Source organism: Cajanus cajan, chromosome 7 (genome assembly GCF_000230855.2).
Source record: "Cajanus cajan strain Asha chromosome 7, NIPB_CcT2T_4, whole genome shotgun sequence".
NCBI lineage: Eukaryota > Viridiplantae > Streptophyta > Magnoliopsida > Fabales > Fabaceae > Cajanus > Cajanus cajan.
The window spans coordinates 13,874,289-13,887,894 of NC_138523.1; the positions used below are offsets into that span (position 1 = coordinate 13,874,289).

Genomic DNA, 13,606 nt, shown 5'->3' on the forward strand with positions numbered 1-13,606 from the left:
TATAATTCCAAGTTCAAACCCAGATGTTTCCACGAGGGAGACCTCGTCTGGCGAGCTAAGGTGATGCTAGGAAAGATACATCAGCAGGCAAATTTGCAGCTAATTGGGAAGGTCCCTTTCGTATATTGGAATGCTTACAAAACGGAGCATATAGGCTAACAGAGCTCAATGGCAAAGTTCTTCCCAGAACTTGGAATGCCACTCATTTGAAGTTTTATTTTAATTAAACACATGTACACCCAGGTATTGTACTCTTTTTCCTACTTCAGTCTTTTTTCCCAAATAAAAAAAAGGGTTTTCGCTGAAGAGGTTTTAACGAGGCATGCTTGAGGTAAACTGAAGAGATGTAATTGGTTTATAAGTCTATATCATACATACTCTCTTCTCGTATTCTATTCCCTTACTTTTAATCTACTCTCCTATGATTCAATCTATTATCTTAAAATTTACACCACTATACATCAACTACGATAACCCGATATCATCATTTACGTAAGGTACAAAGCCAAGTCTGAGTTGCTAGCACCATTTGTGAATAATACATTAGCCAAGTTAGAGCAAAAAATTTAGCCAAGTTTGAGCAAAAAATTTAGCCAAGTTTGAGCGAAACATTTAGCCAAGTTAGAGCATAAAGATTAGCCAAGTCTGAGCAAAAAATTAGCCAAGTCTGAGCAAAAATCTTGCCAAGTTTGAGCAAAAATCTAGTCAATTTCAAGTAATAATTTTGCCAAGTTTGAGCAATAATCTTAGCCATTTAATTATTTACGACGCAACACGGCCAAGTTTGAGCCGATTTCATCCTATTATTCATCCTGTTAAAATAAACACTAGTTTCATTCAAACCTATGTATGCTAATTCTCGGTACAATACCATAATTAAGTAAAACCTTCAGGAAGATATTCAAAATATTATAATGATTATCAAAAGTTTAGCCAATGAAGGCCACAGTAAATTAGACCCTAAGTACAAACCATACTATTATGCTGTAAGATAAAATATATCTATATATAATTATTCATTGTTTTCTTCACTGCTCATGTCATCCGGGATGTCATCCTCATTCACCAATTTCCCCTTGAAGACATCTTTGCTGATATGAATTTCTGTTAAATCGGTGTTTGGGGCAACACACTTCACCTGCCGTAAGGCTTTAGCAAACCCTTTCTTATGTTCCACGACCACTTCATACTCGGTAGCCTCCATCTCTTTCTTCAATTTTTTGTTCTCATTCTCCATTTCTTGGATTTTCCTGACATTAGCGGCAATCACTTCTTGACAAGCTTTATTTTTCTTATAAGCTCCACCATCTCACCTTTCAAGCTTTGCATATTCCCCTCATGATCCTGTGTTTTCTTTTCCAATGCCTTCACGGTCCCTGCTTGAACTTCCTTCTCTTTTTCTAACAAACTCACCTTCTTCAAAAGGTCATCCACCTTAGAAGCATACGTCTTGTTTGATCTCACAGAAATCTCAAACGCCTTTGAGCTTTCCTCCAATTTCTTCTTTAAGCTATCCACCTCAGCATTCATGAGCCAATCTGGGCATTCTCAGTTCTCAACTTAGACATCAGTGCAGTGTTTTTATCCCACTTTTTCTTCCAATGATCTACCACAGCGATAGACCTTTGCAGAAACACTTGCACAGAATCCAAACCTTGAACAGGTCCAACCTTCTCAATCAAAGCTTTATCAGCGATATAGGCTGGATCTTCCTTGTAAAACGCTTCCGCAGTCAACTCGGCATTCCAAAAGGAAATCACGTCGAGAGACATGCTTACATGATCCAACCAAGCCAAAGGATGCTCCGTGTCATATCTTTGATGCAATGACCTCGGACGATTGTTTGACCCAGATTGGGACGACCTCCCTTATGGAATTGGCGAGTTGAAGCCAAGTTGAGCAATTGATGCCTCCAAGTTTGACACTAAATGTTTTGCAGATTCAGGAACCTGTACACTCACCGACTTCACAGGATAAATCTGAGATCAGAAACAATTAACATAATTACATCATATTGCTTAGGAATGATAAGAAATATACCTTTTCTTTTTTCCCATCATTAGCGGGATTTTTATCACTTTGCCTTTGGAGAGTATCTTCTTTCTCCAGATTGATCACACCCTCTGGGTTTGTCATTCCTTTCACAACTTCTTTCCTCAGCATACTAGAATTACCAACATGGTTGGCAACCTTTTCAACCTCTATCTTTTGCTTCTTTACTTTCTGCTTAGGAACAGCTGCATCTGGGATTTCTTCTATGTTAAATTTCCCCTTTAACTCACACCATTTGCTCCTCCCCATGATTTCTGCACATCATAGCAATCAATAACATATTCAATTACATTATTTTAATTACATGTAGCTATTATTATTACTTACTCTCTAAATCATCTTACGGATTTTGGGACCTCGCAAGCAATATGATCGCTTTGCTCTCTAATGACCGAGCTAGCTTTTCCAACTTTTTTATGTCTTCTTTCTCGCGGGGTGACAACACCAACCCCTCTAATCCCGAGAACCTCACAGGTTGTTGTTGCCAACATAAAGGAAATTTTGGTTTGCCATTCCAATGGAAAATCGGATCCAAACTCGGACTCTCATGAGCCGATTGTACTTTAAAGAACTCTTCTTTAAAGTTCTTGTATGATTGTGAAAAAATTTGAAATAAACCCCCATTCGAACTTCCACTCAACGACACCCACCCAAACAGTGGTTCCCCCAATTTTATTTGATAAAAATGCATAAAAACTCCTAAGCTCGGCTCTATCCCCATTACTGCACATAAAATTTGAAACGCCCGTACGAAACCCCAGCTATTCGGATGCAGTTGACTAGGTGCTACATTTATCTATTTTAACAACTCACACTCGAATGGGGTAAACGGAATCATCACACCTAAATCCCTACACAGGCATTGATACATATATATGAACGGTGGAGTAGCAGACACTTTAAAAAACACTCATTCCTCCGCGGAACAAGGTTCAATCGAAAGATGTTCTAAATATGGAGGAAGACAAAACTTCAATTTATGCTGTAATAAACTAGCCTCCATTTCGCTCTTGATCCTACTTTCATATTTTCCTACATCTCCCCTCACCCACTCATAACCAGTGGCTAGGATTTTTGGGTGGGAGTCCTTCCTGTTATTTCCCCCTCTCTTTTGCACACTTGCTTCTTTCCCTTTACCCCCAGCGATATTATCCTTCGCTTTCCCCATGACAGTCCCAAATACAACACAAAGATCAAGAGTTAACACTCGATACCTGAAAATTCGTACGCTCCCTGTACTCCTTTCTTCTTCACGAAAGCTCTTTCCCCCTCTGACTATGGCGGATATTACACGGACCTCTCGTTTGCTACACTTATAAGTGTAGCCACCTTCACGCCTTCTACACTTGTATATATACGCACTCCAAATCTCTTCATTGCCTTTTCGAACATTGCGCCTCCATGATCGTCGGAGTCCTTTTTGCAGGTACATCCGAGACGCCCGAGCTAGGAGACCGGAGAGAAGGAACTTGACCTATTGATCGACCTCACACAACCTCGGTTGGGCCCGGTAGAGAAGACAACTTATCCGAGTTAGGGAGACGACCTGATTCGTGTAAGTACATATATATATATATATATATATATATATTAGTTGTCAGCCAACTTTCCAAAAGTTAAAGCTTTACGTATAAAAAGATTCTCGGCTAAAAAGTTTTGAAAGCCAAAGTTTTATATATATACACACATTAGTTCTCGGCCAAATGATTGAAAGCTTAAGTTTTACGTATAAAAAGATTCTCGGCCAAGTAATAGTTGAAAATCGTTTTATGTCCTCGGTCAAACGAAGCAAAAACTAAGTTTTATATATTAAATGGTCCGCAGTCAAGAATTGCCAAGGTTAAATTTTTATATAATCCCTCGGCCAAAGATTCTTCAAGTTTCAATTCTTATAACTCCTCGTCCAAAAAGCTTGTTAGTCAAATTTTATTTTATCAAATAATAAATGAAATTCCACCTGAAAGCACACTTATTTATATGCAAAATATTAAAGACTTAACTGAGGAGTATTGTTGATAGATTAATTACGTTGCCTCGATACCATGAATTCTTTTCAATAATACTTGATCATGATCATGACTTTGGCTTGAAGTTAAGAATAAACGAAAAATATCAAGAGGTAAAATTCATAACATGGGTGGAGTACAAACTATAAAAAGTACATAATAACAATCATGAAACAAAGAGTAAAAGCCTAAACATGAGGATTTGCATCAGTTGGAGCGGCACTGTCTATGGCACCTTGAGACAAAAATGGAGGGGTGTTAGCATCTTCGGGGGTGGCCTCATCAGGAATATCGTTCAAATCCATGAAGTTTCCCTTGTAAAAATCCTTCCCAAGGTCAAATTGAAAGTCCGAGGGAACATCAAGGAAACGAATGGCCTGCCGAACGGCATGATTAAAGCCCTATTCATGTTCATTGTAAATCCTCTCCTCAGCAACATTTTTGTAGGACGCTGTGGAAGAAAATATGCACAAAGTTTTGATGATGCCAAAGCATTGAAGAAAATAAAGGTCAAGTTAAAGCAAGCTGATCAAGAAGTAAAGATCTCAAGTAATAACTAGATAAGTCTTGACTGCTTAGCTTAGTATGTAAAATGAACTTTTAGAATTTGCAAATTTGACTTGGCCATTAAAATAAGAATTTCAAGAAAACCTAAACTTAATACTTTTGAATATAAGAATAAGTTGTTTGAAAAGAAAGAAAAAAGAGTATTCAAAAGATTAAACAAAAATATTTTTAACTAGAAAATAGAAGCTCTTTATATCTTAAGTTTTCATAAGCCAAAACAAGTGACATGTTTCTGGTAATCGATTACCACTTGCTGTAATCGATTACCAGAGAAAGAAAACCTTTCAGAATGTTAAAATACTCTCTGGTAATCGATTATCAGTGATTGTAATCGATTACCAGAAGAGAAATTTTCAAAATTCGAATTTGAACTATACAACGTTTCAAACATTTTGAACTTAAACCGTTGTAATCGATTACCAAGTCTTGTAATCGATTACCAGAGCCTATTTTCTGGAAAATTATAGAGAGTTACAACTCTTCATGAAAAGACATAACTCAAGATACAATTGTCTATAAATACCTATAATTTTTCAGAGAAAGGCGACGAACTCTATTGTGAAAATCATTTAAAAAATCTACTTGGCCAAAGTCATTTGCAAAATCTCTAAAGAGTTCTTTAAGATCATAAAAGTGTAATATCCAGTCTTCAAGAGAGTCATTCTGTAAAACTCAAAAGATCATTGGATCTGTAAAGGAGAAAGGGTTTTTCTCCTTGTTGGTGTTTGAATCTCAACACAAGGCAAGGGAGTTCCGAGGTGTTGGAGGATTCATTTCTTGTAAGGTTTACAAGAGTAGTGGAAATCTCAAGTGAGAGACTTGAGGACTGGATGTAGGCAGGATTGGCCGAACCAGTATAAAATCAAGTTTGCAATTCTTCTTTCCCTACACTTTTAATTTCTTGTTATTAATTGTAATTGTGTAGTTTGCATCATCATTCATTCTATACATCTAAATTTATCTAAGGAATTAAATTTGATAAGAAAGTAATTGGAAAATTTTTTATAAGAGGAAATTTAGAAAACTTAATTCACCCCCCTCTTAAATTAATTAAGGCTAAGGGACTAACAGACGCATAATCGGAAATAGCTTTGTCTCTTTGAGCAGTCACCTCTTCAAGTTGTCCCTCGAACTCCCCCACCACTTTGGCCTTCGATGCTTCAGCCTCACCTAACTTCTCTTGAAAATGGCTTACCAAGCCATGCATTTTCGTGCGCTCAGCCTTAAGCTTGTCAAGTTCGGCAGAAAGCTCTTCATTTTTGCTGAGACCCAAAGCAAGGGCAACTTCCAAATTCTTCAAACTGGTACGAAGCTTATCCATCTCAGTGATCGGTTCCATGAAGAGGGTTTGAGATATTGTCATAGAACGACCCATCAACTCACACAAGAGAGACCACTTTTTCAATGAGTTCTCTTAAGATAAAAAGTTACGACCTTCCGGGGAAATAAACCCTTGGCTGAAGACTTCACGTGTGTTGATTGTCGGATTCAGAAAACTACTCGAAGTCAATGCAGGGGGCAAGGTACATGGACCAATGAAGGAAGGGGTCAAATGCTTTTGTTTCTTAGCTCTCATTCCAGCCTCGGCCTCGGTTTCCATGCGTTCGGTGGTTCTACGCTTAGGGCCCTTGCCCTTGTCTTTTGAAAGATTCTTCTTCTCAACCCGAGGAGGGACTACATCCACCAAAGGCTCAGCAGGGTGAACTCCAAGTGAAGGAGTAGCAGTATCAGCAGTGGCCTCATCCTTAGCACGTTCCTTTCAAACTTGGCAGAAGGAAGGGACGTTAGCACCAGAAGAAGCCATAATACCTATGAAAAAGATAAGTTAAAATCAAATTCACGATCACAAAACATGAGCAAGAGAATAATATATACCTTCAAGGTCTCGAATGGGATTGGGACACTTAAGCAAATCTATAAGTCGTCGACATGGGAGGTCACGAGGAAGACTTTCCAAAAAGGAGAAGTCAGAAAGTTTCCCGGGTGTAAGGAAGGAATGAGGAAGAATATCATATCAGAGTGGAGTCCGAGTCCAATAAAAAGGAAACAAGGGAGTATTATGATTATAAAAAAAGTAAGATTGACCACTCGGATGTATACACACCTTAAAAAACCCCACTTTGAAATTTTTATAAGAAGAGGTGAAAGGTTTCAAGAGTCTCCGAGAAGGGACTCAAGCTAAAGAGACCCACTTAACCCGTTCGGTCGAACGACAATAATAATAAAAAAGAAATAAACTAGATGTCGCTTTTACATGGGTAAACATGCACAAACTCCAAAAGGCTTGCATGGATGCCCAACTATTTGGATGCAATTGAGTAGGTTCTACATTTAGCATTCGGAGAATACTGGTGAAGAAAGGATGAAAAGGAAGAACAATGCCGAGGTCACGAAAAAGACAATCATACATGTAAAAAAAATGCCTCGGTTTGCTATACGGTTGACAAGAAAATATATAATCTGGAGTAGAAGAGGCATCGATTTTACAAATCCTAGCATAAATAGGGTATGGTTCGTCCTTGGAAGGGAAGGAGGATATTTTTACAATGCTTATGAAGTTCTCTAAAAGTCTAGGGTCACAAAACCTAGAATTGTATGTAACTACCTCAGGATGAACCCATTTAAACCCCGGTACCACTTTAGACTTACTATCATAAAGAGGATCTATATCTCCACCCTCCTTCTCGGTAGAGAGGATACCTTCAACATGATTTAAGCTTTCGGAGGAAGATGAAGAGCTCATACACGAGTGGTGAAGAGAATCATTATTCTCAAATGAAGACAAATTAGAAAAAGGAGAAGAAAAACTGGAAGTAGAAAAAGAACTCATTACCTAGAAAAGCAAAGAAGACTTCGGGTAAGACAAAGCATAAGAAACCAAGAGAAACTAGGAGGAGAGTCTTCGGCCTCGGATAGTAAAATTTTCAACAGCAAAGCAAATGGCATGGTAAGAATAAACGAGCATTTATAGCCGCAGGGTGAAAAAACCTTTCCGTAAATAATAATAATAAACAAATAAAAAATGCCTCAGTTAAGAGGCCTCGTTTTCTAGGAAATCATCACACTTTCAAAGCCGAAGAGACATTTCATCCCTGGCACAAACGTTACTAACACGCAATAATTAATTGGAAGAGACTTCTCGGTTGTTTTCGTACATGCTCTTATAGATAAATGAAGGGAAAACATCACGTTTTTGTTGGTTACGTGCAGGGTGAAAAACCATTAGAAATGATTGTGGAAAAATTTACCAGTACTGTCAACCACCTTTTTGGATAAAGCAAAGGGAATATGAAAAAATTGGGGCATGTAACAAATAGTAATGAACCTTATATATCCATTGTACTAACATCACATATCCAGGTGCTTAGCAAAATGGGTCCTTGTCTAACGTGAATGAGTAAATATATATATATATATATATATATATATATATATATATATATATATATATATATATACCTTATTCATATTTTAAGCTTTCTTCGATTATTAATAATAATAAATAATTTTAATAATCTTGAAAGCCTGGGGGCATGTATACCGGATATAGATAAGACCAAAGTACCATAAGAGGAAATAGGAGAATCCTCAACATAGATATTTTAAGGAGTGCGCAGTTTACAAGAGTCTAAATCACTCTACACATACCAAGATTATTGGATCCTAATGGGCTTGGTTGTGGGCCTAAATCCATTAAGGTTAGTATAAATAAGTGTAATCAGCGACTGATAAAGGTACGTTTTCATAATTACCAGATTGATTAGCATTGATATCTCTGAGACCGAGGACTGACTTAAGCATTGGAGTGTCTTTTGCAGGTACCCCACTATCTCCTTAGGATACATCATGGAAGATGAAGACCCAGCAGGAGTAGCAAAATTACCGAAGTACCCTCGTGCAGGTACACTAACAAACAAGCAAGGAATGAAAACAATCTCATTCTATAAGGAATAGGTTGCAACCTTCAGTATTCCCAGCCCCCCTTCATGATAATAAATATAATAGCAATAATTAATACATCAATTTCAATTGTAAACACCATTGATTACACTCACAAGCACATACACAATAATGCAAAGCAGTGTGCACCTACATCTAAATGCATAAGGTACCCGACCATCATCGTCAAGAATATACAGTTGGTACTTAAGCCCTGAGTTAAACTTAGGCTACCAACAAAAAAGTGTTTCCACTAGAACACCAATAGGTTCCCACCAGAACCACAGAATCATGCAAGTATGATGCATGTCACAATCATGTAATGCCTTTATATAAATACATTATGATCATCATATAGTTTATCATTCACCAACATCTATAATCATATACATTTATTGCCATCCATCAAGATAATAATCATCATTTACCAAGAATATATATATACACATTCATGATCATATAATCAATCATCAACACCACTGTCCAAACAATTCATTAAATAAGTCATTCTCCCACCACTTGCATGAGGCCCATCATTTCAATCAACAACATAATAATAAAACTATTTAAAACATCATAAAAAAGTCTTCTGACAGTCTACATCGTAACGTCGGGCTTGGAAACCCACACCTGACTCTAAGCTAAGACAGAGAGCACCTGGGTCATCTCACACCCGACCTTATTGAGCCACGCCCGACTTTAAGTCCAGATAGAGAGCACTCGGATCTTCTCGCACCTGGCCTGAACATCTCCTCACTCGACGCTAGCATGTTTGGACAGTGCCTTCATATGCATGAAGGCACGCCCGGCATCGAGCACCTGAGCCTGACGTCATGTGCGATCCAACACCCAAATACACTAATAATGGAGCGATATATCTCGAAACAAACATCACAATAATCGATCATGCAAATTCTAAAATGGTCAAAACTCGTTTTACATCTAGAAAATCCACCATTCAATATGAATTTATCAAATTAAACGTCTACGACTCTTGCCCCTAAAAATTATCAATTCTTCTCCCTTAGGGTTCTAATCCCTTTCTACAAAGCACTTAATTAATTACTTTAAAAGCATCAGATTTCCAAATAAAATTCATATATATTTAGAATCTATTCAGTAAACAACATCAAACGCAAACAATATTTCATCAAACAGAGCACTTATGGGATTGGGGGCCAATCCCTCCACCCTTCATGCATAAACCCAATTCCCAAAGATGAGTGTTCTCACTCCCTATTATTGGGAGTGATGCAACGTATGAAATCTAAGCCTCTACCTCCTTTCCAATGATCCCTTCTCCTTGCTCTCTAGATGTGTTCTTTTTAAAGCACAAGAGTGTTAGAGAACGTGAAAATGTAAAAAATAAAAATAATAAGAAATAAAAATGAGCCCTTTTCCACCTCTCTTTTAATAATTACTACCCATTTCTCTAAATCTAATTCTTCTCTTAATGATAAAATCAATTAAAACAAATAAAATAACAACTATTGTGGAAGAACGTATGTAAAGAATTTTGATGATGCCAAAGAAGTTAAAGAAAACAAGAGGTCAAGTTAAAGCAAGGTGATCAAGAAATAAAAGTCTCAAAAAATTTTAGATAAGTCTTGTCAACCTAGCTTGATATGTAAAAAGAAATCTTTAGAAATATTGCATAAAGTTCTTGGCCATTTAAAAGAATTTCAAAGAAAACCTAAATATAATTTTTTAAATAAGTTTTTGAAAATAGAAGTTTTTCAAATCCTCAGTTTTAACAATCTGGTAATCGATTACCAGTACATGTAATCGATTACCAGAGAATGGATACTCATATGTTCAAATTTGAAACGTACTCTGGTAATCAATTACCCATTACCTGTAATCGATTACCAGAAGATATAAACTTCAAATTTTGAATTTAAATTTTGCAACGTTCCAATCTTTTGAAACTAAACCGTTGTAATCAATTACCAAGTCTTGTAATTGATTACCAAAGGCAATTTTCTGAAATATTTTAGAAAGTCATAACTCTTCATGAAAAGTCATGACCTATGAAACAATCATCTATAAATACCAATAATTTTTCAGAAAAAGGTTACGAACTCTATTGTGAAAAATTATCTTTACATTCACTTGGCCAAAATCATTTTCAGATATTATCTAAAGAGTTCTACTAGATCAACAAAGTGTAAAATCCACTCTTCAAAGAGAGTTGTTCTACTTCATTCATTTCAACTATTGATCTGTAAAAGGAGAAAGTGTTGTTCTCCTTGGTGGTCTGTGATTCTCAACACAAGGAAAGGGAATTCCTAAGTGTTGGAGAATTTGAGTCTTGTAAAGGTTACAAGCATAGTGAAAAATCTCAAGTGGGTGACTTGAGGACTGGATGTAGGCAAGGTTGGCCGAACCAGTATAAAATCAAGTTTGCAATTCTCTTTCCCTATACTTTTAATTTTGATTGTGAAGTTTTTGCATCATTACATTCAAATTGTTTATGATATTGAATTTATAAGAAAGAAGTTTGAAAAACTTAAAAAGAGAAGAAAAATTAGATAACTTAATTCACCCCCCCCCCTCCTCTTAAGTTATACGAGGCTACTTGACTAACAACTATTAATAATAAAATAAAGTAAAATTGTTATTATCCAAATTAGTCATTATTAATTATTTTTAAAAAAATCCTAGGGTGTTATAGAAAGCATGGTTCTTCTCTCTAACAAATTTGTAAATCCAACCGTTAGATTTAAAGTTCTTTACTCTTAGATCATATATACAAATTTTTATATTAATCCAAGATGATTTGATACTTCATTCTTATAAAACAAAATTGACGTAATATATTTATTTCAAAATATACTAAAATATGAACACTTTGATTACCCTCAAGTTGTTGTTCAATTTTAACAAAATTTGATATACACATATAAAGTGATATGAATTTTCAATCTAACGGTTAGATGTACAAAATTTACATTTAATTTAAAGTTATTGAGCGGTGTAACGGATTACACAATATCGAGTATTTTCTTTATAATTTGGTTGTGTATGAACACATTGCACTTGATTGAAGTGTTTGCTTTATATTTTGGTTGTGTATGAACAAATTTTGAATGGTGGAATCATATTATTTTGGTGTTATGTACTTGATTGAAATATTTTAGCATGTTTTATTTTTCTATTATATTATTATTTTTAGTTATATTGTTTTATATAGGTACAATGTCACATTCAAGCATGTATGAAGGTAGTGAATAGATAAGAAGCAATGGGTGACAAAGAGATAGATGACAAAGAATTTTACGATGCCATATTAATGCATGTGTTGACTCAATTTATAGTTATGATACGTAATGAACAAATTGAGCGTCCATTAAATTGATAATGAATTACTAACATGGGAAATGACTATATACACCGAGCATTAAATGATGATCCTGCAATATTTCGATAAGTTTATAGGATGTATCCATATGTTTTTCGAAAATTATGTGCAATTCTTAGAGTAAAAACACCTATAGAGGATACACGATATATTTGTGTTGAAGAAATGCTTGTACCATTCCTACAAATTGTTGGTTAGAATACTCGATATTGTGTAATCCGTAACACATTTGGCCGATCACAATTTGCTACAAGTGAAAATTTTCACAAGATTTTAAAGGCTTTGAATACGATAACACCTACTACTTTGATGGCTAAACCAGGATCAACTATGCCAGCTAAAATTAGAGAAAGCACAAGGTTCTTCCCTTTCTTCAAGGTATGTACTAATTATCTTACAATAAAAATTATAATTAAATTTGACAATACTATATTTATATTTTTCATATGGTGAAGTGTTATATATATTAAATTTTAGGATTGCATTGGAGTTATTGACGGGACACATATTCCAGCAATAGTGAGGGGGCGAGATGTAAGTAGTTATCGTAATCGTCATGGAAAGATATCACAAAATGTATTAGCCGCTTGTAATTTTGATTTGGAGTTCATGTACATTCTTAGTGGGCGGGAGGGTTCGCTCATGATTCTAAACTACTAAATGATGTTATAACAAGGAGAAATGGACTTAAAGTGGCTCAACGTAAATGCTTATTCTTTAAATAATAATAATAATAATTATTATTATTATTATTATTATTATTATTATTATTATATTAATATTATATATATTACATATGTAATTAGGTAAATATTTTTTGGTGGATTGTGGATTTCCTAATCACGCCAATTTTTAGCTTCATTTCGAGGTGTAAGATATCATCTACAAGATTTTGCAGGTCAGGGTAATGACCCTAAAAATGAGAAAGAATTGTTCAATCTTCATCATGCGTCTTTAAGGAATGTGATCGAGCGAATATTTGGTATTTTTAAATCAAGATTCACAATTTTTAAGTCAACACCTCCATTTTTATTTAAGACACAAGTAAAAATTGAGTTAGTATGTGTAGCACTACATAAATTTCTACTTAAAGAATGTCGTTTTGATTAATTTTCAATTGAAACGGTAGATGAACCTTCATCTTCAACGTTACCAGTTAATAAAGATCATACTTTTGAGCCTATTATTCAAACTCAAGAGCAAAAGCGAGAAGACGTTAATGCTTGAAGGACTAGTATAGCTATGGATATGTAGGTGAATACTATTTAAGAGGATAGGATATTATGGAGAATTATTATTATTATTATTTATCTAGACATTGTTGTTTTTTATTATTTTTTTCTTTGACTTTTTTAAATTTGAATGTATGAAATATTTTTTGAAATCTTATCAAATGTCAAAAATCCACGAAAATTTTACAAAATCCCACAGAATCCATTAAAATCTTGATTTAAAAGTCTTGCAAAATCCATTAAAATCCTGATTTTAAGTCTTGTAGAATCCTGCAAAATCTTAAAAGTCATGAAAATCTTACAAAGTCTTTTAAAATTCGCAAGATTTTTTTAACTAAAAAAGTCCTTTAAATCCTAATCCAATACACCCCCTATGTTTGATTGAAAAGAATTTTATCGTGTCTAAAAATATGATGCAAAAATCATGAATTCAGTAATCTTGATTAATA

General features: G+C 35.1%; 1 pseudogene; it reads left to right on the top strand.

Annotated features, from left to right (window-relative positions):
- Window positions 1-11,864: 11,864 nt before the first annotated feature.
- Window positions 11,865-13,152, top strand: LOC145949842 (uncharacterized; annotated as a pseudogene).
- The last annotated feature ends 454 nt before the right edge of the window (window positions 13,153-13,606 follow it).